The 24051-nt window shown below is 39.6% G+C and overlaps 1 long non-coding RNA gene across 3 annotated transcripts in view; it reads left to right on the forward strand.

Moving 5' to 3' along the window:
• The window catches only part of LOC115601283, a 136857-nt gene that overhangs the window by 65543 nt on the left and 47263 nt on the right, over positions 1 to 24051 (forward strand). For all 3 annotated transcript variants that reach the window (XR_003989295.2, XR_003989293.1, XR_003989294.1), the window contains exons 3-5: positions 12769 to 12865; positions 15097 to 15170; positions 20777 to 20893. This is a non-coding gene — a long non-coding RNA (uncharacterized LOC115601283). The remainder of the gene's footprint in view (positions 1 to 12768; positions 12866 to 15096; positions 15171 to 20776; positions 20894 to 24051) is intronic.

Genomic DNA, 24051 nt, shown 5'->3' on the forward strand with positions numbered 1-24051 from the left:
TGTTGAAAATTCCCTGAAACATGTCCTATTTGCCATTGAAATAAAGTAATTGGCTTTTGTAAATATACTGACAGCAATATCCAAAAACTATTTGTCAAATACTTGCCAGTTGATTGCCTAGATAAAAAAGCTACTTCTCAAATGGCTGTCATGTTTCCCTAGAAGAGAAGGAAAGTTTTTATTGTTGGAAGCAACCTGATTTTCTACAGGAACTCTTTCTTAAAACATTATTTTCACACTGCCTAGCGTAATATATTAACTTCTCTTTTAATTGGAAAATGGCCTTCTGGTGCAAGCTGATTTCCAGTTTAAATGCGTACCATTCAACTGGCTCCTGTTCTGATGTTTGTCAGATAGTAGCAATACTCTGACTTCTGTCATCCAGACTTCATATTGCCTGAACTTAGTGTGATGGTAAAATACCAGTCATAAATGTTTTGGTTGACTTTCCAAAAGCAATTCTGTTTTGCTTACATTTATGGTTTTTTTTTTTTTTAATCTGAATAGTCATCAGTCAACTCTATACTTAGAGATACTTCACTGATATATTTGAAGGACTTCCCTTTTGCATGGTATGATTTGTAGTTTGTGAAGCCACAAAGTTCTGCACAGGCCTTGCTACCTCCATCTTGACGACTTGCTGCTGAAAAAACCACAAATGTTTTCATGTAGCCAACACTGTGCTGCATTATTATGCTTTTGGATAACGGTGTGCAGGAGCCTGCAGTCAAATCATTGTGGAGTGTTGTCCACAGGTATATATTCTATCCGTAGCATAGATGAATACGCGGGCCTTCCCAGCACTGAGCCTCAAACCAGCTGCAACTCCCTGGATTCTGAAAAAAACCTTCTATTGAAAAATGAACTCTTCGAGGAAAATACTTGCTTTTATACTTAATCTGTTGTGAAGTCATTTCTGTCTCATCTCCGGCTGGCTGTGTTGTTTAAGTTCTGTCTTTATAACATTTTAAATAAACTCTCAGGTGATTTGAGTCACAGATCCTGAACAACAGAAACCAACCAAATTGTTCTTATGCTTTTGTTGATATCCTGAGTATTTAAAAGCAGCATGAATGCCAGAATACAGCTGGCTACTTCTTGCATCTGTAGATTTATGTAACTTCAATTTTACTTATTGTCTCTACCTACTTGGATTCTGGATAGTGTAGGGGAAATGACACTGGATCTGGAGCCAGAAAGGATGTCCTGTATTTTGAATTCCATGACAGGCCTGGCATTTGCTGTAAAGCAACAGCTTCAAGTAGCTTGGATATTGGAAGAGGTATTTGGACTGTAGATGGAGTCAAACTGTAAGTGGAAGTAATGTAATTTGTAGGCTTTTCTTGATTTTTAAAAAACACCCTAAATAAGATTTGCCATTAAGTCCAACTGGGGAACACTAGAAAGGTCAAAGTAGAGCACTTTGCTATCTCTTGGAGAATACCAGGGCATTAAAATTCTGACATCTCCTTCTCATAAAATCAGCCCAAGCAAGCAGGGGAAGTTGCTCACAAACAACGTGATTGTGCTGAGTATGGGCGCTTTAGGAGCTCTCTTTGTGCAAGCTCCCAGCAAAGCTGACCAAGCCAGTTGTGCTGGTGCCTGGCCCCCAGCTTGGGGGGGGCCTTAACCCAGTGTGGATACGGGATTTTACAAAGCTTGAAGAAACTGTGCAATGTTAGTTCCATGGGCAATTCAAAACTCAAAGAACTAGCTGGAAATTTGGTGGGAATCCATATACCTAGTGCTATTCCTGGTTTTGCCTTTCAAACTGAAATTTGCAGAAGGATTTGATTTTGAGTGGCTCAAACCCATGGAATGGTGATTTTCCACACACCGCCCACATCCTCCCAGCTGGCTGTCTGATGCGGTGCAGTGTTGTATTCCTCAGAGTGAAACAAACCCTTAATGTGGAATAGAAGTGCAGCAGTAACTTTACTGGATAGCACTAGTGTTCTCTCTTACAAATAGCTGATGGCAACAGAAGATAAATTGAGTGTCATCACATGAGATTATTGATATGCTTAATAAAATGAAATTGTAATGTTCAGTGGAGAAGCACCACCAGAAGAAAATACTCTATGCAAATCAGAAAAGATAAAATAGCCATTCAAATAAACGGTTAAAATTACTGAGGTTATAATAGTATCTAGGGAGTGTATATAATATAGGGAGTAGCTAGTAGCTACTTCTGGTAACAGTTTGCACCTATGGTGATCCAGAGGCTACCTGCTGCTTCCCTGATATAAACTAATTTATTATGGTGGCCTTCTTCCTCTGTCGTCATGTGCAATGACATGGAAATATATGCCACATTTAAAAATAAAAATTCTAGAGTCTGTGGCAATCCCAAAGGCACTTGTACAGTGAATTAACTTCTTGTAGTGGATTAAAGTGTATGGATTCTAATTAATTCTGGCATTACCTTTTTTCATAAAAAGAACCATCATACCATAAACTCATAACTAAGAAAGATTTTGCGTGGTGAGTTTGACCTTTGTACCTTTACTCCTTTTATTTTTATGCAACTACCTTCAAAAAAAAATATTTGGGCCTTGAGCGATTTTAGCATGAAAACAAAGTGGAATGGAAAATGTCATGAATATTTACAAATTTAATGACATAAATAAAATGTCATTTCTGTTGCCTTGTTGTTGCCGGAGTTTGTTTATGGTTTGCTTATAAGCTCTCTTATAGGAGAGTATAAACGTGCTTTCTACTGCTAATATTTTATTCATTAAAGGTGTTCAGATCTCACTGAGCACTTGGGTGGTACCATCTCCCTGTTAGAATCATCAGTCAACAGATTTTCTTTCCCCCTGGAGAAAAGGAACTTCTGTGGCTATTTTTCAGTCTTTTTACCCACTCCCTTCTCTCCAGGTTTAAACCGTCCTCTACACCACTCAATCACTCCAGCAAACCCAATGAAGAAGAAGAAGGTCTGGCTTAAACAAGCTGTTATCTGCCCTTTTGAATCGCACTCTGCCTGTAACAGGAGTGGTACTGTCCCTTCAAGTGGCAGTGGGGGAGCGACCAGGCAGTGGGGAGTACAGTGGAGCTGAGCTCATCAGTGCTTTGCGCTGGCTCAGCTCAGCTGGCTGCCCGGTGACTGCCAACAGCCCTGGTGCGGAGCAGGACCTGGGCTGGGAGGTGTGCACCCGTCCCCCTGCCTGGACTGCACTGCTTGTCACATGTGGTTATTGCTTGTATCTGGGGTCTTTGCAGGTGGGGTGATAAAGAGATTCAGTGATGGAAAATCTATTCTGGCTATGAAACATCTACCTGCAAAGCTAGAAGCTGCATTAGGTAACTTGCACTTAATACTTTCCTGGTAAGATAATAATGGTTAGAAAACATTTGATGCAAACGTAAGATCAGCGATAAAACTGACTGTATCTATTATTGAGTAGACTTCAATAGAAGCAGGTAAGGTGAGGAGAGACAGAAATATTAGACCTTGTTCCATTCATAGATTAATTTTTTTGTGTGTATGTAGTACGATAATTTCTTCTGAATCTCCAGACTTTCCTGGAAAGTGAAGAAGACATCACAGCTACATGCTTTGAACTTTCTGCAGGCTGCTAATGTAACATGAACTGTACCATGACAGCTCCGTGTATTCCTTTCTTCCTCAAAATTCTGAGGGTAAAGAGCACATGGGAAAACTAACACTATTTTTGTTAGCTAAAGAAAATGTCAGGTTGTATAGCTCTTCAGATTTTCCACTTAGCATTGATAAATGGTTTGCTTTGCTTTTTCTGGTGCTATCCAGCATTTGAAGCAGGTTGTGAAATTACGTAGCAAACTGAAGTGCTTTAGCTTAAAACCAGCCTGTTTAACCAGATTCTTCATCCTTTTTGAGGTCCCAAATCAGTAAAATGAGTGTAGCATCCAAGAGGAAGGAAATAGAGCCATTAGATTAAAAATAGGTAGTAGATAAACAGTTAATGAATAAAGACTTAATACTTCAGATAGTGAATTAAAGCTTCTTAAGTATGGTTCAATGCTGCCAGACCTCCCTGGTTGGTGATGGTTCTTCAGAAGTTCATGTGCAAGGTAGCTGGGGTTATGGTCCAAAGCTGAAGTCTCATTTAGTCAGGCGACAGGCACTGCATTACTGTCTTCTTTCTCTTCTTGAAGGAGAGTCACTTGAATTCCTCTTTTGTGGCTTCTAAGAGTGTCTTCTGCAACAGCAGCAGTCACTGAAGTGAGAATTCCGTTAAAGCAGTTTGCAACTGCTCTTTACGATTAATTGCTAGAAACCTGTCACTGCAGTAGTGTAATTGCGTCAGTAAGAGACTGTCCTGAGGTAGGAGTGTGTGATTTTAATACAGCAGTAACAAGTGCTGTTACATAGTAGACAAACTAAAACATTGAAGTTGCAAAAGTCTTGAGTATCATATTTTAATCTGTGCCTAAAACCGCCGGTACAAGATGTTACTGGAATTTGTTTAGATTAAGTTTCTCTTGTTTTGGCCATCCACATCTTAACTATATGACTTCAGAGTTTGTTTTCAGTTAATGTTGCTGACACAATTTTTGACATAACCCATAGAAGAATTGTGAAGTTAAATTGTATCTCCAGATGTCTTCCTAACAGTGGTTCTCAAGTGATCTCAAGTTTCTAACTAGTTCTCAAGTGATTAATGTGAGCTGCATGCAGTGCATTAATACACATAAATTTGCATTAATACACATATATTCTGCAATTAATGTCAAAACCTGTTTTGCAGTGTGTTATTGTCGAATCACTAGATGGTGCTGCAGAGTAGGTTTGTTTGGCTTTGACGTTTAAATTCCTGGAGCCCGTTAGTCAACCAGACCATAGTGCATGTGCTTGTAGGGGTTTCAAAAGCTCTTTATTTGACTTTATTCCATTTCTTTGCTCTTGTTAAAGACAATGGCAAGCCTTCTATTGAGTGCAATGATCATAAAATTAAGCTGTGCCAGGGATTCCTGACAGTGCTTTAGTTTTGTACCGGATTTAACACAAGAATTGTGGACATGCATTTACTGAAACTTCTTATTTGAGGTCCAAACCTTTATTAGATAATTCTGATGCAAGCTTAGTACTATATCCTTATAGAAAGTGTTGTGTTTTCAAAAAGCCTAGAATAGATGAAAGCCTAGAATGCTGATGTGTCATTGCTTTATGATACATGGCATCAAGTCTTGTGTGTGCCGCAGTGCTCTGATGTCATCTGTCTGGTCACGCTGAGGGCAGCTGCCCTGACACTCCTGAAGCAGTTGAATGAATTCAGTAGATGCACCAAATGGTGGTGTTTCTTGTCACCTTGGACTGGCACAGGTGATGGTTTTACTTGTCTCCTTTGGTTGTCCAGCATGGGCTGTGATCCCAAGTTATTTCAAAACCCTCCTTGATCTGCCCAGATTATAATTATCTGAATATTTTTTCAAGAAAATTAAAAATAAAGAAAAAAGTGCTGGTAATTCCAGTTTGCTATTGATCAGCTGGCCTCTAAGTGTTCTTTCCAGGTCATTTCCTGTCTTTAGGCTAGGTATTGCATGTAACTTTTCTCTGCATTAAATTACAACTTTTAATGCATGAATCATTATAATGTAAGTCTTTAAGCTACACAGCCTGTATCCTGAAAAAATATAGCTGATCCAAAACCTGTTCAAAGATGGCTTTGGGTGGTGGTTTTTCAAAATGCGGTATTTGGTATTGTATTTAGGAATAGATATTGAAGGTTCTGGTTGAGAATGTGAGCTTTTGTTTTGTGAGCAGAGTTGGGGAGGGGAAGGCACTTATTAAATCCAGATTGGTGGAGTTTGTGTAAAATTGTGTTAAAACGTTTTGTAACAAAGGATTTTATTGTATAGTTCAACGTTATATTTACCATTTGTGACATTGTAAAAACTCATTATCTTTGTCTCTCTCATCTCCCCAGTAAAGCTGAGATAAGGCAGCCTATAAATGAAGTATTTATTTTGTGCTGTAGGAACAATATCTAAAGTATTTTTTTTAACAAATACAGGCTTTTAACCCTCACTAAAAGTCACTGTTTTAATGCTTTGATAAAAGCATTTGTATTCAGTACACAAGAGAATACGGGGATGTGCTTAGAAATAACTTCTCCCTGTCTAGATTCCCTAAGAATGCCTCTGCGGGCAGGTTCAGTGAGGATCAGCTTTGGGCACCTTCATCAGTGGCACAGTGTATTAGGTTATTTCTCCCTTCATTCCCTGCAGTTTAGACACTGTTACCCAATAGTGACTGTAGATTCACATGAGTGCCTTACTAATGGCTGTGTTTTATGTTAGAGCTAGTTTCATGAAGAGTGTTTCACACCTGTAGATTCACTGAGATCATCTCTTCTCCAGTCAGTCAGCAGGCAGAAAGAACTTTGTGTCTGGGCTCATGAGTGGTTCTATTCTAGGCTGTATCTTCTGCCAGTGTGTTCTTTTATGGAGCTCAACAAGCCAGGAAAGAAACGGTTATAGTGGAGTTGGAAGATTTGGTCCAGTAATTGCACCACCAAAAACTACCTGCAGTGCAGCTCCATTCCCCTTCATTGCAGTGTCACTAGGTGGTACTGCAGAATAGGGAAACAGAGAGAGTGCCAATTTTGTCCAAATACAGAATGTGACCAAAAAGGAATGTGTTTCCTTGAGCAAAAAGAAAGCTTGGTAGGCATGTCAGCAGTCTTTGCTGCTGCTGTTTCTTTTCCTGATATAGATGGGCCACAATGTCCCAAAGCATGATGTCATTAAATCTGTAACTTGTTTTTTTTTTTTATTTCAGCAGTTCAGATAAAAGCTTTGCTTTTGTTTCAGTTAACCTGCTGTTTCTAGCTGTAATCCCTAAAACTTTCATGTCTTTGTGGCCCTACTGCTGTACTGCAGTTTAAAACTGCATGGACAGCCCAGTGTTCCTTAGCACAAGGAACACGCTACACACCTTGGTTGTGACCTGGTGTGTAGCGTGTATCCTGTTTATTCATTGGCAAGATAATCAAAGATCAAAAAACCAGAGCTCACAAACAGCTCGAATATGTGGCTCAAAGTTACACCACAGAAGCTGATGTGTTTGGTGGGCTTTTCTCTGTAATGGGTGGGCTCAAAATGACACCAAGAACATGGTGAAATTTCCTATGGGCTGTGCTGTGCAGGAGGTCTGCAATATGTGCCAAGTTTGGTGAAAGTCTGGTTGTTGGTTTGTTTTCTTTAAAAGAAAAAAAAAAAGTAGAATTTTTGCTTTTACCTGTTTCAGCTGCAAACGTCAGTATAATCCAAAGGCTTTAATACTTTCCTCACTGTTGCTGTGGCTTGTTCTGATGAGAGCTTTTAGGGATTTTTCTGCAATAACTCCCAAATCTGTTTCCTGGTCATTATATTGCAGCTGCATTTCATTTGGCAGAGATTCTCTCCTTGGGCTTTATTTTTTCAGGACCTGTGGGCTGTGGTGGTCACATAACAGAAAACGTCACTTTTCGTCTGTCTTCTTTCTAGGAGTTTACAGACCTGGTATTCTAATGTCATGAGATCTGCTTTGGAGTTTTATAGAATGGCTCTTATGAGAAATGGGAGAGAAAGATGTTGGAAACAAACCAAGAACTTCCCAACACAAGTGAAGACACAGTTATAAGCATGAATATGCTCCTTAATAATTAGATGTGAGAGAATAATTCAAAATTAATCTCTTAGTCAACAAAATCAGCTACCTTTTCCGTATGCAGACATATGGGAGCAGCTGTTAATTTTAGCCAGTTCTGCTCTTAGGTCTATTAAAAGACCATTATGATGGCATTTCCTCTTGAGGTCTTTTTACCTGTATCTCACTGGCTATAAATTCACGAACTCCCATTTAACTCGAAGGTATTTATGCCATATAGGCCATTTCATTTTATAATCAAAATGTAAATGTAAGCTCCAATACTAAGTGCCCATTTCAAACTTCCATTGTACATGAATGATTTCTGCATTTCCTGCAATTACTACCTTAGAAGAAATGACATCATGATAAAGACATTGCTTAGTAAGACAGAAAATGGCAGTGAAAGTAAAAAGCTTGAAGGGGAGTTTTGCTTTTCTGATCTTTCAATTACTTTTTAAGTGTAAAGTTAAATTTGATTTGCTATACATACTGATGTATAACAGCACACTGAATAATAGGGCAAATTCTACAGACAGCACAGGCTCCTCTTTAATGTAAGATCTGCCCTTCTGCTCCAAAGGGTTGCATTCTTGTAATATCCAAAAGTGACTTGGAATAGAAAACCTTCAAAAAAACCCCAAACCTGAAACAGAACTATGAAAGAACCCAGGCAATGTCCTGTCTTATTGTCCTGTTGGGTATCATATGGCATTTTACAGCCAAAGAGGGTGAGCTGTAGAACAAAGTGATTTACTAGTAGCATCAACAGACACATGAGGCATTTTGAAATCAAAATCTTCAACATCTACGATCAATTTTTCAAAAGGGAATCTACATAGAAAATACTTTTTCGAAAACATTTACAGAAACTTGTCAGAAGTGTGTTTGACTCATGTTATCACTGAACAGGAGCCATTTTGAGTTATCAAACCCCAAATTTGCTGGGAAAGACGGTGGAATGGCTGTATGACTGATTTTCACATTTTTAGCTTGGTCTTGGACTGAGAACTAGAATAAACAAGGCTGAAAAACAATGGGATGAAAGGCTAAATTACTGGTTTGTTTTGTTTTCTTTTTTTTTCTTTTTTTTTTTTTTTTTTGAAGGCTGTGGAGCAGGAATTCTTTGACTGTTGTTGAAAAAAGACAATTGTTTTGAACTATTAGAAAAATAAGGAAGAAGTCTCCAAATCGTGGTTGCCAATATCTGAAGTTCAGTGCAGTAATAATGCAGGTTTGTGAAAGAAAATAACTGCTAGAAACCCATGAATTTTAAGATGCAACAAATGCCTTTATTGCTGAAGCAGGAAATACTGTCTTTGGATTTAGAAGTAGGTGATGAGTTCTCAAGTGTAGAAAATTTGGTCTGTGATACTGTAGAATTATGCTTGCTGGGAAGAAAGAAAAGCCAATAAAGGAAAGAGTAATAGTACATTGACCAACCCTTTATCACAGCAGGGTAACTAAATCTGCTGTCACCAGATATATCACACAGCCACTTGATTAAAATCATGTAATTTGGTGGGATGGATGCAAGAGTTTAGCTCTCATCAGCAGCTGTGGACAGAGGCAGATACGGAACACATTGAAACTGCAACAGCTTCCAGCTGCAACCTCTCAATTTGCTCCTCAAAGGAGGGGAGTGGTCCACTGTTCTCCATATTAATAGCACAAATTGCTGTCTCCTGGTGTTTTGTAAGTCACTAATACAACACAGCAGAGACATTATCAGGTTCAATCAGCCCTATTCAGTTATCGAGTCAGCTGGGAGAAAGGAAGGTTGTTTTCTATTTCAAAATAAAGGAGAGGGTGGAGAGTTGAAGGTGGAGTAGAATTTGGGGAGGGTGCCAGGTGGTGCAATGCAATCTGAATTGAGGAGAGTGATGGAAGAAGTGTTCTGTAGATGCTCAAGAGGAGAAGGCTTTCATGAAGTATAGTCCCCATGGAGTAAACAGTTATTTTAATCTTTGTTTTCCTGTCAAATGTTGGAGAATTAAAGTGTGCATTGACAGGGAGCCTTGGCATGGGATAGTGAGTCCCTCCTACTGTAGGAAAAATGGGGCTTGCCTCCTAAGCGGGCAGACAGTTCCTTAGAATATGGCTAAGGGACCGGTTCTTGGAGCTGAAAGGTGAAGTGAGGCATGGCTGGCCTGAGATCACCTGTGCTGGCAGGAGCTGCAGCCCTCATCCGCTGCAGATCAGCCTCCATGGCATGGAAATGGAGAGGTTACAGCTGAATGCCTTTCCCATGGATCTACATGTGGGTCTTCAAAGTTCACCTGCAGCTCTTTAGAGGTTGGGATGTTTTTCAGACCATTTGATTATGTCTTGATGTGATGGTCTAGCAGAGAAGCAGCCAGATCTTCATTTGCAACTAATCATAAAGATGCTTTATCCTCACAGCACCTTCCAGTTTTATCTTGATGAATGCGGACTCTTGTAATGCTTCTGTTGAGGCTAGAAGGATTTATCTTTTCTTTAAAGAAAGTATTTATTGTGACTATACTGAAATATTAGATTTGGAGCCATATAAACCCTCTCAAAATACACTCAGTCCAGAAACTTTCTTTTCTCATGTAGACTCAACTAAAAGTGTTCTGCTCTGAACATGTGTGATTTTGGGGCTATTAGATGAAAAGGGTCAAGGACGATCCACCTTCTCTACTTCATTTTTGTAACTGGTACTATGGAAGTTTGTTTCAGGTGAACTGTTTTAGTCCTCTCTGACATTTTCATCCATAAGAACAAAACTGAGGAGTGAGGGAAGAAGGCAAGAACAGCTAAAAATCGTTAGCTGCATTTTTAGAACAGTGTAAGACCTTTTAAAATGTTTCATTTCACAGGCTGAGCAGACTTTGTGCTGTGCAAATGGGGTATTTTTAGATCTCAAGTAAGGCTTCTCTTGGTGGCAAGCAGACGGAATTATTGTGTGGTTTATATATAAGAATAACCACACATCCTTTGCCGCTTCTATCTGTGCATCAAAAGGAAATCTGTGTTGGCACCTTCAGTACTTGCTAACCATCTCATAGATGTGGGAAGACAGGATGTGGCTGGCTGCTGTCCTTCAAGTGCATGCTGTTGGGCTGTGTTAAAAGGCATCAACTCTGAGTTTGCTTTGCCCAAACTGACAGGTCTTGCTGCGAGCACCTTGATCCGAGATAGTCTCTCGCATGTTTCTTTGCAGTTTCTGCTTAGGGAAAAGAAAAAGGTTGGTTGAAAAATAGCTTTCTGCAGGTTATGAAACCTGATTTGCTCTAGTTTCTGTTTATTAAATCTCATCTCTGATCATCCTTTTGTCTTGGTAGGTTTGTGTGGTGCCTGCATCTAGATACCACAGTGACCTCAGACTAACGATAATACTGCTAATTGGCTTAATTTTTGCATGTCTTCCTTCTAAGTCAGCTTTTATTGTTCAATTTTCCTTCTGGTGCAGACCAGAGCAGCCACTGCAGCTGCACTGGTGAGCATACAGTTGCCTCCAGATGAGGTAAATGCTTTTGATATGAAATGTCACATATTACATGTACAGGTAATTAGGTGTACACGTATATGTACATATGTAGCTAGGAGGTAAATGTGGCATCTAGTTTTGTTAAAGATTCGTATAGCACTGAAGGTCACCGTTTTCATCTGCTAGAGACATAGTAGGCTTGGGGAGGGAGGAGTGGAGGGCATCACAAAAAAACAACTCCAGAGTATTAGTTAGACTCCTGAGGTTAAAAAAAGAAAAAAATCTACCTCAATCTGTTATGAAATATAATGGACAGTTTAATAGAGTTGTGGAATAATTCAGGTTGGAAGGAATCTTTGGTGGTCATTTGGTGTAAACCCCTGCTGTCAACAGTGACTTGTTTTGGAATACTTTGGCAAATACTGTACTTCAGAGTTTCGGAGGAGATGCAAAAACCCCAAACTTGATTCTACATAACCTTCAGTTTGTCCACCAGGAAAAAACGATGCATAAACATGATCATGTATATACTGTAATAAGCATTAAATTCTGAGTCAAGGTACTGTAATTCTGGCACAGACTTTAAGGAGAAAATCCAAATATTTTGTCTTAGGATCATACATAGCTTCCAAAGATCGTTAAAGTTAAGCAGTTCTGGGTTACAAATTTGGGTAGTTCTTTCATAGGATATTACATTGGATCATATTTAAGAAAGATTTATAGGATGGGAGTTACACTAACAATTGCTAGAAGAGAAATCAGCTCAGCCTTAGTCAAAGACTTGCTCGTTACATTGTGAAAAGAAATAGGTCCAATGTCTCATGCCTGGTGTGAGGAAAGGGAGAAGTTCCGAGGGTGTGAAAGGAACAGTATTCAGATTTTACCTTTGCGGATGTAAGAATGATAAGCTACAGCATCTAATTGTTCTCTGTTCTGCCTCTTTACTATTTTGGTGGACTCTTCCACTTTACTGATAAGATATACTACTAATAAAACATAATAATATTATATTAATATAGTAATATTTCGATAATTTACTACATAGTGTATTATATAAAGTATATAATTATATAATAATACAATATAGCATCATAAAACGATACTTTAATAATACCACTGCAGTGCCTTTAATCTGAAGATTTCACTGTACATCCCCCACTGCTAACCTTCGGTTGCAGCTGGGTTTGTGCTTTCTGTCATGTTACACTTTCTAACAAGCAGCATATCTACCTATCTAACTCAATTTGCTATTGAGGTTATTGCATGGCGTAGAAAACAGCTGAAGTGTTGGAAGGATCATAGAATCCTAGAATAGTTTGGGTGGGAAGGGACCTAAAAGCTCATCCAGTTCCAACCCCCTGCCGCGGCCAGAGACACCTTCCACTAGACCAGGTTGCACAGGATTTATCTGGATTCAGGGAATATTTTAGGTAATGCAGGAATTAGTGGCTGTTCTATGTTCTTGAAATATGTTCTGTAGAACTCTGAAAACACGCACTAAGTAGATCCAGATTTCTGCACTCTTTAACTGGGATACTCGATAACACTGTTCTAGTTCTTTTTACAGTTGCGGTAATAACTAAATAGCTCCCAGCTTCAGTAATCTGCTTGAGCTGTTTGCAGTGATTTCAAATGAAGGTACGCAGTAGTCCTAAAAACCAATTTATCCCTAATTAAAGCATATTATTTTTCCTTACAGATCTCGGGAAGGTGCCCTGAAAAGTCTAGGAGTCAGTGTCAGTTTCGATGCATCAATGTCACTATTTTTTTACAGCTTTGAAGGATGACCTTCAAAGGTAGGCGCATGAGTAGCACTGCTGGCAGATGGGGCAGGCTGTCTGCAGCCGTGCGGTATTTCTCTGCTGGGGGAGTGTGGTGGAGCAGGGCAGCAGCTGTGAGTAAACACTAAAGTTCGAAGTTTGGTTCAAGGGAACAACCAGAGTTTTCTCTCCAATAACGCAGTTTCTTTTACCCTGACAATACTTCCTGGTCACAGCCAGTCTTGTTCCCCACATAGGCAGCCCTTGATTTGTGCTCCCAGTCACGGAGCAGTGGATTTAAAATTAGTTTGGCACTGACATAATAGAATTTTCTTTTCTGTGTTGCACTGTGATCACTGACTCTGGTATTCCAGGTCCTAAATGACAACAACTAGGCCGAGGAATAGACATGAAAATAGCAGACCTTCATAAATTACTTTTATTTTTAGAAACAGAGTGAAGCTTCAGGACAGGGAAGTGGTGAGGCCCTAGACTAGGGCTTAGGGGATCTGGGTTTAACATTCTGCTTTCTGGTAGACTTCCTGTGTCACCTTGGGCCACTTAGAGTCATCTCTCAGGAGGTGTTTAGATACCTAGCTCTGATGCCAGAGAGAAGGTGTCTCAGTGTGCTGCATGAGGTCTGTGCTTCACTACCCCATCAACAGGATATTATTTCTTTCATCTCTGAAGGTGTTGTGGGATTAAATGCAGCAAAGACTGAAAGAGATGCTGTGGGCACTACAAGGGTCTCTAAGATTGCAGAGAAGAAAAAAGGTTCTACTCACAGCCTCCCATTACACACACTGCTCAAGTTATTCTCTTCAAATGCAAATAGATGAATTCATAGAGAGATAGACAAAGAAGAGTTTTTTCAGTGGCTTGTGAAAAAACTGGATACTCCTAATGAATGACCATGATTCTTTCTTTACTGTCTTTAATATATGAGAACCTGTAATATATGACAACACTTAGCCTCACGCAATGCAAAATGATCAAAAGAATCTGAAAATGAATTTTCCATTTCACTCAGAGATACCAGTATTGTCATTACATGATTACACTTCTTGGTTCCAGAGAAACCTTTGGCTGCTGCATGGTTTAATAAAATGCATCTCCTAAAGTTTTATCCGAAGGCCTGAAAATAAGGATTTATAATAATCACCATGTCCATAACGAGAGCACATTTAATGTCTTTTCATGATGTGATGGTCCTCAGATGAATAATATTCTACACATGACAAAATGATGCATTAATAGCTTGCAAAATGCAGGCAAAGATGGCTAAAAAAGATTTGTAGCTTTCTAACTGAACAAAACCACTGGTGTTCGTAACAGTAATGGTACATTTGACCTCTCTCAACATCGCCTAAAATTTAATTAAGAATTAATTTTGAACTTCACTGCCTCTTGATGGAAAATACAAGGATTTTCTCTGAAAACATGCTTGGTATTTTCCCTATTGCTCTCATGATTTCTGTAGCAAGGACATGTTAAAAAGATGAAGACGTTCAGATATACTAGAGTTCAGATATACTAAAGAGCAGGCTGTTCCTTACCACTGTTGTTCTTCTGTAGGCAAAATAGGAATGAAAAGATAATTATAATAATAATATCATCAATGATTTAATGTCTAAGAGGTCTATAGAAAAAGAAAAATTCCTTATATTAATCCTTGTTTTCCTGCAGTTGTCTCAGTGAAAATGGTAAGATCAGTTCTTAAGCATTTATATTGGCATTTGGAGTTGTTGGTTTTTGGTTTTGGGCTTTTGGGGTTTTGGTTTTGTTTTTCGCTTTTGCTTCAATGTTATTTTTTTTTTTTTAAGGCTGAAACTACAGAAAATGGTAGCCTTTCTCACGATGGAAAGTTTTAATAAGAGTGTAGAAAATCTATTCTTTGCAGAAAAAGAAAAAATAGCCCCCCAAAAAACCCAACCGAACTCCATGAACAAAAATGAAAGGACATGTAGAATTACGGAACCTTTTTTCATGGAGAGGACAGAGCAATTAATTCTGCGAACACTATCTTTCACTTGACCACCAGAGGTGGTAATTTTGACCCCAGTTAAATTAAGAGAGCAAAACATCCTTCCCACTTAAAGGAAGAATGGGTGAAGAAATATGTGGCTGAATCCTTCAGATAGGGTATGTAAACATTGTTGAAGTGAAGGAAAACAATTCCATCGCTGCTTCTTTTAAGTTCTAGTTCTTGCTCTCCCTTTCGCAAGCTATTGTTCATGTTCACATTATCTCCTTTTTGCTTTTCACAGGTGAATAGAACGGCATCAGTCCCTCAGGGCACCTTTCCCCTGACACTCCAGTGCCAGCTCTGCAGCTGCTTGAGGTGATACAAAAGGACTAAGATTGATTTAGGCACTTTGCTTTCCATGGGAAAGTGAATCTTTATGTCTTAAGGAACAACCTTAGATGGGCAGTGTAGGGAGAACTGGAACCTTAACATCACTGGGAAAGCAACAGGAAAAGGTGCTAAATCAAATTTTCCTGTGTTCAAGAAATAGATAGTGGGCCCCTTTATTTATTTGAATTACCTTGTATTCAACCCTTTCTACCAAATAGAGGTATTAGAATTAAACCCCTCAGAAACTCTTCTTAACTACGTTCATTTTTGCTGTTGGTCCTACTTTAAAACTTTCAGGTACACAATGTTTTTCTGCTGCTTATCTTGCCAAATAAGAGTCTGCCTGCAAATGGTTCAAATACTAGGTGGGACAATCTAAGGCAAGTTGTTATGGAGCCCAAAGAGCATCAACCAATATAAACTGTTTTCTAAATAGGTACAGTAGAGTCTATGAAATTGTAACACAGCTCTTCTAGAAAGGAGAATTGTAGTACTGGCTGCTAGAGGCAGGATTAAGGCGGTGTTTTATTTAAATTTCTTTTGGATTTTTTTTCCCCCCCAGTATTTGCTTCACTTCTTGACTGAACTGCAAATTAGTGTCATTTGGGTCTTTTTTTTGTAAGTAGAAGATATGAACATAGAACAAGGATTGTCTAAGTAGGGGAGAATGTAATTTAAAAGGATGTGGGAACTTGGGAAGCAACTTTAGTAGATTGGGACACAGTTCAAGTACACCTGTGCCTACTGGGGTGAGATGACTTTCTGATTGCATTCCACAATATTCCAACATTCTTCTAATTTTTAAAGTTCGTCGAAGTGAGTAGCATTAGAGATGATCTCTCTGATGGGTACAACCAGTCTCAAGCCTTGGAGGCAGTGCATAGAGAAGTGTAGCCTCTATTCTGCAAAAGAGTGGTTTGATACTAATTCCCTGGGAACTACTTGAATTATTCAGATTAAGGATAAAAAGTAAAAATTCCCATGCTGGAGAAGAGGAGATCATCCTGTGTTTTGCTGGAACAATTTTTGCTGCTGAGCAAGCAAAAACAGATGGTCCCAGATCAGAACTGTCACATTTTTCACAGCCATGGATTTGTATATACAAGCTGAATTCTTAATAGAAGGGAGTTCTGTGGTGCTTTTCATCAGCATTTTGGGCTTTTTGGCCTAGAATGCTAGGCCTCAAATTTAAATTGATGGTGTCAGCAGTTTGTAATGGTTTTGTCATTTGGTGGTTAATGCGTTTTGTTTGCTAAGGTGCCATTTCCAACTGGGTACAAATTATTAGATTATGTCGACCTAGTGGGTGTTATCAACATCAGTATTATCTTCACTTGGAACAAAACAGGAAGGCAGCTTACAGGAGTATTTTTTTTCCAAGGGATGAATTGATTTTCTGTCATTTCAAGTCCCCCAAGACACCTAGCTGGCGACAGTGTTTGAATTTTCTCTCTTCTGCTATTAAACCTGCTGAATATAGACTTCAGCTGCAACAAAACAGTCTATTCCACCACTGTACTGAAACGCACTACTGAGAATGTGTGACCCACTGTGAGTCAGAGCCCTTGCTTGACTGGAGTTAGCTGTTTGACTGTTTTGACAAGATGAAGATGTCCTCAAAAACCATTCATGCATTTGAAACAGAGAAGCTGGCTGGATTCCCTTTTGTTGTACTGCCATCATTACTGGCCAGTCATATCTGGGGGGAAAAACTGCTCATTTGTCTGTCTTATACCCTCCGGAGCTCGTTTTAAACATACATAAGGCTAGGAGAGGTTATTGAATAAGTAAGGTCTGAGTTTTATTTCTTCCACTACCACTCCTAGTGAACTTGAACACATGGAAGATGGGCCTTATTAAGCCCTATACTTTTGTGGACAATATGCAGTTATTAACTGTCATCCTACACTGATCATTTGGAACAAATCAAAGAAACACCCACACAATTCGCATACCAATGAATTTATTTCCTCTAGTTTTTACCTCTAGTTTCTTATGTTCAATAAATAAAGTCAACCTCTTCTCTTGCCTAATTTGACATGTTTCATATGAGGTGCAGCAGATCTGAGCCTCTTGCTGTCTGCAGGCTAACTGACATTTAAGGGCAGCTCTCTTTTTTTTTTTCCTCCTCCTTTGAGCCCATTTACAGAATGCTGCATGTGATGCTGTGAGCCAGAAGCCGTGCCTCCAGCCAGGCAGGAGGCTGTGCTAGCTGGCTCAGATTGGTATAATGTGCTTCCCTCTCTTTTACTCTTCTTCCCTTACAGCTGGAAGCCAGCATCTTCAAACAGTTCCATCTGTAGTATCAGGGAACATAAATAATTGGAGTATATCTTGAATCTTATTAGAAAACAATATGGAGCAGAGTTTTACGGTGAGTTTGTATAGCCTGCACAACTAGTGCAGTGCAGCTCTGTAAAGAAAGTGACAAAAATAGGTTAGGTCTGTCAATCTAACCTAAACCAGAGCAGCTATAAATTACTGTACACCACATTGCATTTGAAGGGTACAGAATACTTGGAAAGGTAGTTTTTCAGGAAAGTTTGAAATTCCAGCATTGTCACAGAATTCTGTGGCTGACATAACACCTAAGGCTGAAAAAAGTGGCTTAGGCTTTGTAGAACAATCCCGTATTTGGAAATAGCCCACATTCATTTCTGCTTAATATGTTTAAGTATCAGTGAATATGTATTATTTTGAATACCAATACACATTTATAACAAGATTTTTTGAAGCGTTATGGGTGTATATTCTAAAGCATTAACCGATGAAAATAACTAGGCACCATCATGCCCGCAGGTAGCTCATGTATTTGAGCTGCGGACAAACCCAGGAACACCATGGGGAAAGCATACTTGATAATAAAATGACCTAGTACTTAACTGTACCTTAGAGCTCAGGCACTGAATTTTGATAGCAACTCATCAATGAGTGTAGGGAGGCCCCATCAAACCTTGTCCCAGTCCTTCTTGTGCAGCTCCTTTCCCAACAGGCTGATCCAAGGATGCACATCAGAGCTGCTCAGCGTCCAGGGCCTGGCAGTTCTAGTTCCTCCAGTTCAGCACAAAGAGTAGGGCATTTAGCTTCTTGTCATGGTTTAAGCCCAGCCAGTAACTCAGAACCACGCAGCCTCTTGCTCACTCACTCCTTTCCTCCCCCCCACTCCCAGAGGGATGGGGAGGAGAATCTAAAGAATGTAAACCTCACAGGTTGAGATAAGAACAGTCCAGTAACTAAGGTACCATACAAAACTACTACTATTACCACCAATAATAATAACGATAAGGGAAAGAACAAGGGGAGAGAATATAAAACTAAAAGGGAAAAAGAAAAAGAGAACAATAAACACAAGTGATGCACTATGCAGTTGCTCACCACACACCAACTGATACTGAGCCCGACCTGAGCAGCAATCTGGGCCTTCCGGGTAACTCCCCCCAGTTTCTGTACTGGGCATGACGTGCTGTGGTATGGAATACCCCTTTGGCTGGTTTGGGTCAGATGTCCTGTCTCTGCTTCCTCCCAGCTTCTTATTCCCCTCCTCACTGGCAGAGCATGAGAGACTGAAAAGTCCTTGATTGGAGTAAGCATTACTTAGCAGCAGCTAAAACATTGGCGTGTTATCAGCACTGTTCTCAGACTAAAGTCAAAAACAGAGCACTGCACAAGCTACTAGGAAGGAGGACAATAACTGCTACAGCTGAACTCAGGACACTTCTTTACTACGTTATCGCTAAGTACAGATGAACCTTTGGCTTATATGTGATGAGCATGCTCTAGTCTTTAAAAGTCTTTAAAAGTTTTTTTTCTGCTTCAGTTTCAAGCTAGTCTCCTAAGTGTGAGGCTAGGCTGCAGTTGCCAGATTGGCTCATGTTCACTACTAAGATGCAAATCTCTGATAAAAGAAGTTTCAAAATTCACCAGGCTGGAGGAATGGAGCCTGTGCAAATCAATGCTATAAGCTGTCCAGAGCTGTGCAGTCTTACACTCTACCACTTGAATCGCAGCCAGGATGGAAACTATCCTATCTGGTTCAGTGTTAACACTCTTCTCGTTTTTAGAAATATACAACAACTATATTCTTGTCTCATGTGCTTCACAGCTGAAGAATTCCTCTGTGGCTCCATTGGAGAACCAAAGGGTACTTTAAGGAAACGTATTTTGTAGGCAGTTCCTAGAATTGTAATGAATTAGTGGGAAAGACACAGCTATGGTCTATGGACTGTTCATTGCCATATCAATGAAAAATTACCGGCTCCAACCCTGGTGTAATTAGAACTTAATGATTTTCCTCATTTGAGCTATTCTTTTCCAACTTTTTTGACCTCCCAGCTAATCCAACCATTTATTGTAGGTCAAAGGCAGAACAGAGGTTATGCAGGGTTTGCTGAATAAGTGTGTGTCTGCCTCCCTACAAGAAGATGAGATATAGTGACCAGTCGGTTTTCTTTGTGTGTCAGCAGAAGCTTTGCCATCAAGTCACTTGCCAAACAAGAGACCGTAGAAGTTCTAATGAAATTCTGAGCCAAAGAAAAAAGGCATAAGAAAGGGTAGGAAAGGTCCTTATCTCAATCAACATCAGGTTTTTATTTAAGGACCCCCAGATTTCTCATCCCTGTGATTCTGTTCAGTGGCTTTTAGGTTTGGGGTTTTCTTCTGGAGCACTGTCTTAATGGGCTGTATGTTTGTAGAGTTTGAATACTTAGTGTGCCTCTATGAATTGTCTGGGAAACAAAAAACTTCAAGAAGATATTCCTAACAGAAGTTGCACTTTTTGTCTGATATTTTATGGGGTTTAATGACTTGTTTATACCTGGGAGAGTGACTTGCTGTTTTTCCCCCCTTTTCATACGTAAAAGAAATGTACTAAAACAGACAGCGTGATGCAGTCCTGAAGGATGCAAGTCAGTGGGTGGGTTTGGGAGCAGCAGTGCACTAAGCTGTGTGTGCTGTATTCGGGGAGCACAGTGTGCCCTGCATTGCTAGTGCGAGTCATTGGTTTTCAAGCCCTGAAAGTGTGATGTTTGTGTTTACTTAGCCTGCTTTACTGCAGCAGTGCCCTAACAACTCAGTGAAAAAGAAGCAGCCCTCCATTCTAAGTGGAGTACAGACAGATGGTCCCTGTCCTGAAGAGCTTACAGTCTGTTTTCTGAGCCTGGACTAGTATGTCCAGAACACTTAGATGACATCAATGGTCACAATGCTCTTTGGCCAACAGTGTCTCCTGGCAGCCCTGCATGGGACGCTCGGACAGCCTGCCCTGATGTGTGCTGTGAGGAGCAGCTGCCCCAGCTCTTCTGTGCTCTCAGCCATGCTCCCTGGCCAACAGGCTCCAAGTGCCTGGGGGCCTTCATCTCCCTTGTATCCCTCAGGACAGAGCAGGGAGGAGGGCAGGGGTTGGCATCAGTGCCGGGCTTCAGCAGGAATTGGTTTCTGTGGGCCTTGAAGTCATTCAGCTCAAGGGTATTTAGGCTTTCCTATGCTAACTAATTCATAATATCAAAACAACAACAAAGTGATTCATTTCCTTTGCTTTATGCAATAAATACTGTAACTCTATTTGAAGTCATAAGGAATTGATCATCTTTTAGGGCTATGGACTGAAGTATCTGCGTGCTAAAACCGATAGGAGAGGGCAGCTGGGACTGCATTCTTACCTCCTCTGTATAAAACATTTTGCTCTCCAGTTTGTCTATCAGCAGAACATGGTGAGTATTTCAAAACTACTTGTGTTTGTCATCATACCATGAGTGTTTTGTTGTTTGTTTGTGGAAAAGGAAAACCTTGCCTTGTCTTGGGCTATACGTCTACATCCTGTATGGTGTGTCTGCCTCCACTGGCAGGTGTTTCAGATGCTACCAGTTCCCCTGCTTTGTTTGTACTTGCTATAAGTCTGCTATGGAAACAGCTATCTGAAATATAAAATACCAGAAGCCTGAGAAGCAGTGCAGTGCTAAAGGCTGCAATAATCTGTTATTGCTTAATTAGTTATGTCAAACAGCTTGAGCTTTGGCATTATTAGTGAATTCATTTAATTGTGGTAAATAATGAGGATTATAATTGAAATTATGACCTTTGTCTCCTGCAGATCTTAAGTTGTGCCAAATCCGCTTCTCAGTGCTGATCAATGACTGGCAATGGCCAGATATTACAATGTATTTGCAATTCTCAGACTCTACAGGAAGGAAAGCCAGTTCAAATGTGCTTTGAGGATCTGGGGAAGAAAGTGGATGTTCCCTGCTACAGGGAAAAATGGAAAGTGATTGCAGCTAAAAGGAGGAAAGGGCCAGTGTCATAGAATCACAGATTGGTTTAGGTTGGAAGGGACATTAGAGATCATCTGGTTCCAACCCGTGGCAGGACACCCTCCATTAGACTTGGATCCAGGGAATATTTTAGGTAATGGAGGAATGAGGCTGTTCTGTGTTCTTGAAATATGTTCTGTAGAACTCTGAAAATATGTACTAAACAGATCCAGATTTCTTCACTCTCTAAGTGGGATAATCCATAACACTGTTCTAGTGTTCTAGCTATCCTAGGGCTGCACAGTGCTGGCTTCACATCTTGCACCTTTCCTGTTGTTATGCCTGAAATTAAATAGTGTGCTTCCTGTTTAGAGATCTGGTTGTATTATGTACATGTGCTCACCCACAGCATAATAGTTGGGGTTTTTTTTTTATTTCTTTTTAATAACCTGGCTCAGCAATCCACTGAAAAGGCACTTGAGTCCCACTGAGGTGGATGCTGAAGCTCCATATGTGTGATATATGTCAGCTGAAGACTTGTGCAGTGAGACTTAAGATATAGTTAAGCGCTTTCCTGAATTGAGAGCACAGAAGATAACATTCATCTCATGAAGGTGGTTAAAAGGACATAAAATACTTGAAGGGGGTCAGGTGGAGGTGGGGTTGGTGATGGCTGTTCTTTATAATACAGGAAAAAAGTAGAAGCTCACATAAGTACAGCAATGGACTTGGCCTTCAGAGATAAAACCTTCCAATAATTAAACTTTTGCTAATGATCTCAAATGTCCCCTGTGACAAATCTTTTCTCCCCACTTTCTAATTCAGTGGTCTATAAAGCAATTATAAGTCAGAATCATCATTTCATTTAATAGACTGTAGCATGTTGTTGGGTTTTTTTCACTCTGGGCAGTATATTTTTAATTAACCATGCGGTACATTATTGGGTTTTGTTATAAATAAGCATAGAAGTTAGAGGACACCAAATGCAGTCCATTGTTTCAATATACCTATCCTCCCTTGCTTTTTTCACTAACCCTGCATCCTGACAGCATTTCCATAGCTGACTGAGTAGATTTATCTGGTAGATGATAATGCAGGAACCATTTGAGGAAAAAACACTTCCACAGCTTCCAATAGTAATGATAATAATAAAAAAAGCTTCCTTTCAGTTTTTTTGAAATATATTTTCTTAGATCTGTTTGGATTCCAGGGGCTTACTGCCTATCTCCTCTGTACCTCAGAAGAGTCATGTAAGATGGCAAGGACCTCCAGTCTCTTCTGTATGTCCTCCCCTCACCCATAAAGTAGTGTGCTCATTTGAGCTTGGCTTGCTTGGAATTCCTGGAAACCTTTGGCTAGCTTAGCAGACCCTGAGAAATGCAGAATTTTAAAGTTTGACCTGTTGTCTTTGGGAAACAAATAGTATCCTATATGTAAGAGTATAGAATACAATATTTTATAGTATAGTATCTTATCCTACATATAGTATCCTATATGTATATTTCAATACGTACTGAGATTAATTATTTCAGTCTGAAAATAATGTAACTTTTATTATAAAAATCATGAAACTGTGAGAGAGAATCTGGTAGTGAAAATGATGCCTTTATCTTCCAGCCCTGTAAGACTCTGCTATCTCTTCTTTGACCAATATATTCCATTTGGTGTCTGCGGAACATGTGTGCCAAGACATCTGCATGATTTACAGGCTCCTTGCCTGGCACTCCTGGGGTAGATAATTGTCTTTAGACATTGTTCTTGTACCGTTTTGTGAATATATTAACTGTTGCTGAAGTCTTGTTTTCTTTGATTTTAATGTTGTGAAGTTTCTGAATGGATGATGAGGGAATGAGATGCTGAAGGGAGTCAGAGCAGCGTTATCAAAACTGTCAAGCTGACACAGTTCTGTTTTCGAAACCAGCTTAGCTTGGTAGGCTCAGGGAGGCAAAGAGGTTTCCAAAATCAGGTTCCTGGATGCCAAAATCATTCTTGATAGAGTTTAAAGCTTCTGTATGTTAAACACATTTAACTCCCTCCTTCTTGCTTTTAGAGTAAGTCTAGTTCCGTTAACAACCAGCCCGTATAAAATCCAGTTGAATTCAGAAGAACTTAGTTTCTTGTGTGATTAGATATGTAAGCAAACATTATGGAGAGCAGTCTAATGTGCCATGTGCAGCACAGAAATATTTTCTTTGGCTGTGAGGTTACCTCATGAAATTTCATACAGGTAAAATTTAATTGTAGTTACTATAAATGGAATAATAATTTCTGAAGCACACAGTGTTTGCTGAGTTGGCTTCTGCTGTGTGTAACAGGACATTTGATCATCCAACTCTATCCTTTTTAAGGACAAGACTGAGTGTTTGATACACATGCTTAGGGAGCAAAATTAGTTGTAGCTGAGACATGAGAAGTTTTCTGAAATTTGAAACTGGTAATTATAATGGAGATTACTGCTTACTGATATAGCCAATAAAATTCTTTATGGAGGTGGCTGAAGGAGAAGTAGGAAATAATGGCGAGCACAAAGCTGCAAGTGTTATGGCTCAGCATTTAAAATAAGGACCAACAAATTCATTAATTACCAAAGCAGTGCTTTCTGCAGCATGAAAGTATTTATT

Source organism: Strigops habroptila, chromosome Z (genome assembly GCF_004027225.2).
Source record: "Strigops habroptila isolate Jane chromosome Z, bStrHab1.2.pri, whole genome shotgun sequence".
Classification (NCBI taxonomy): Eukaryota; Metazoa; Chordata; class Aves; order Psittaciformes; family Psittacidae; genus Strigops; species Strigops habroptila.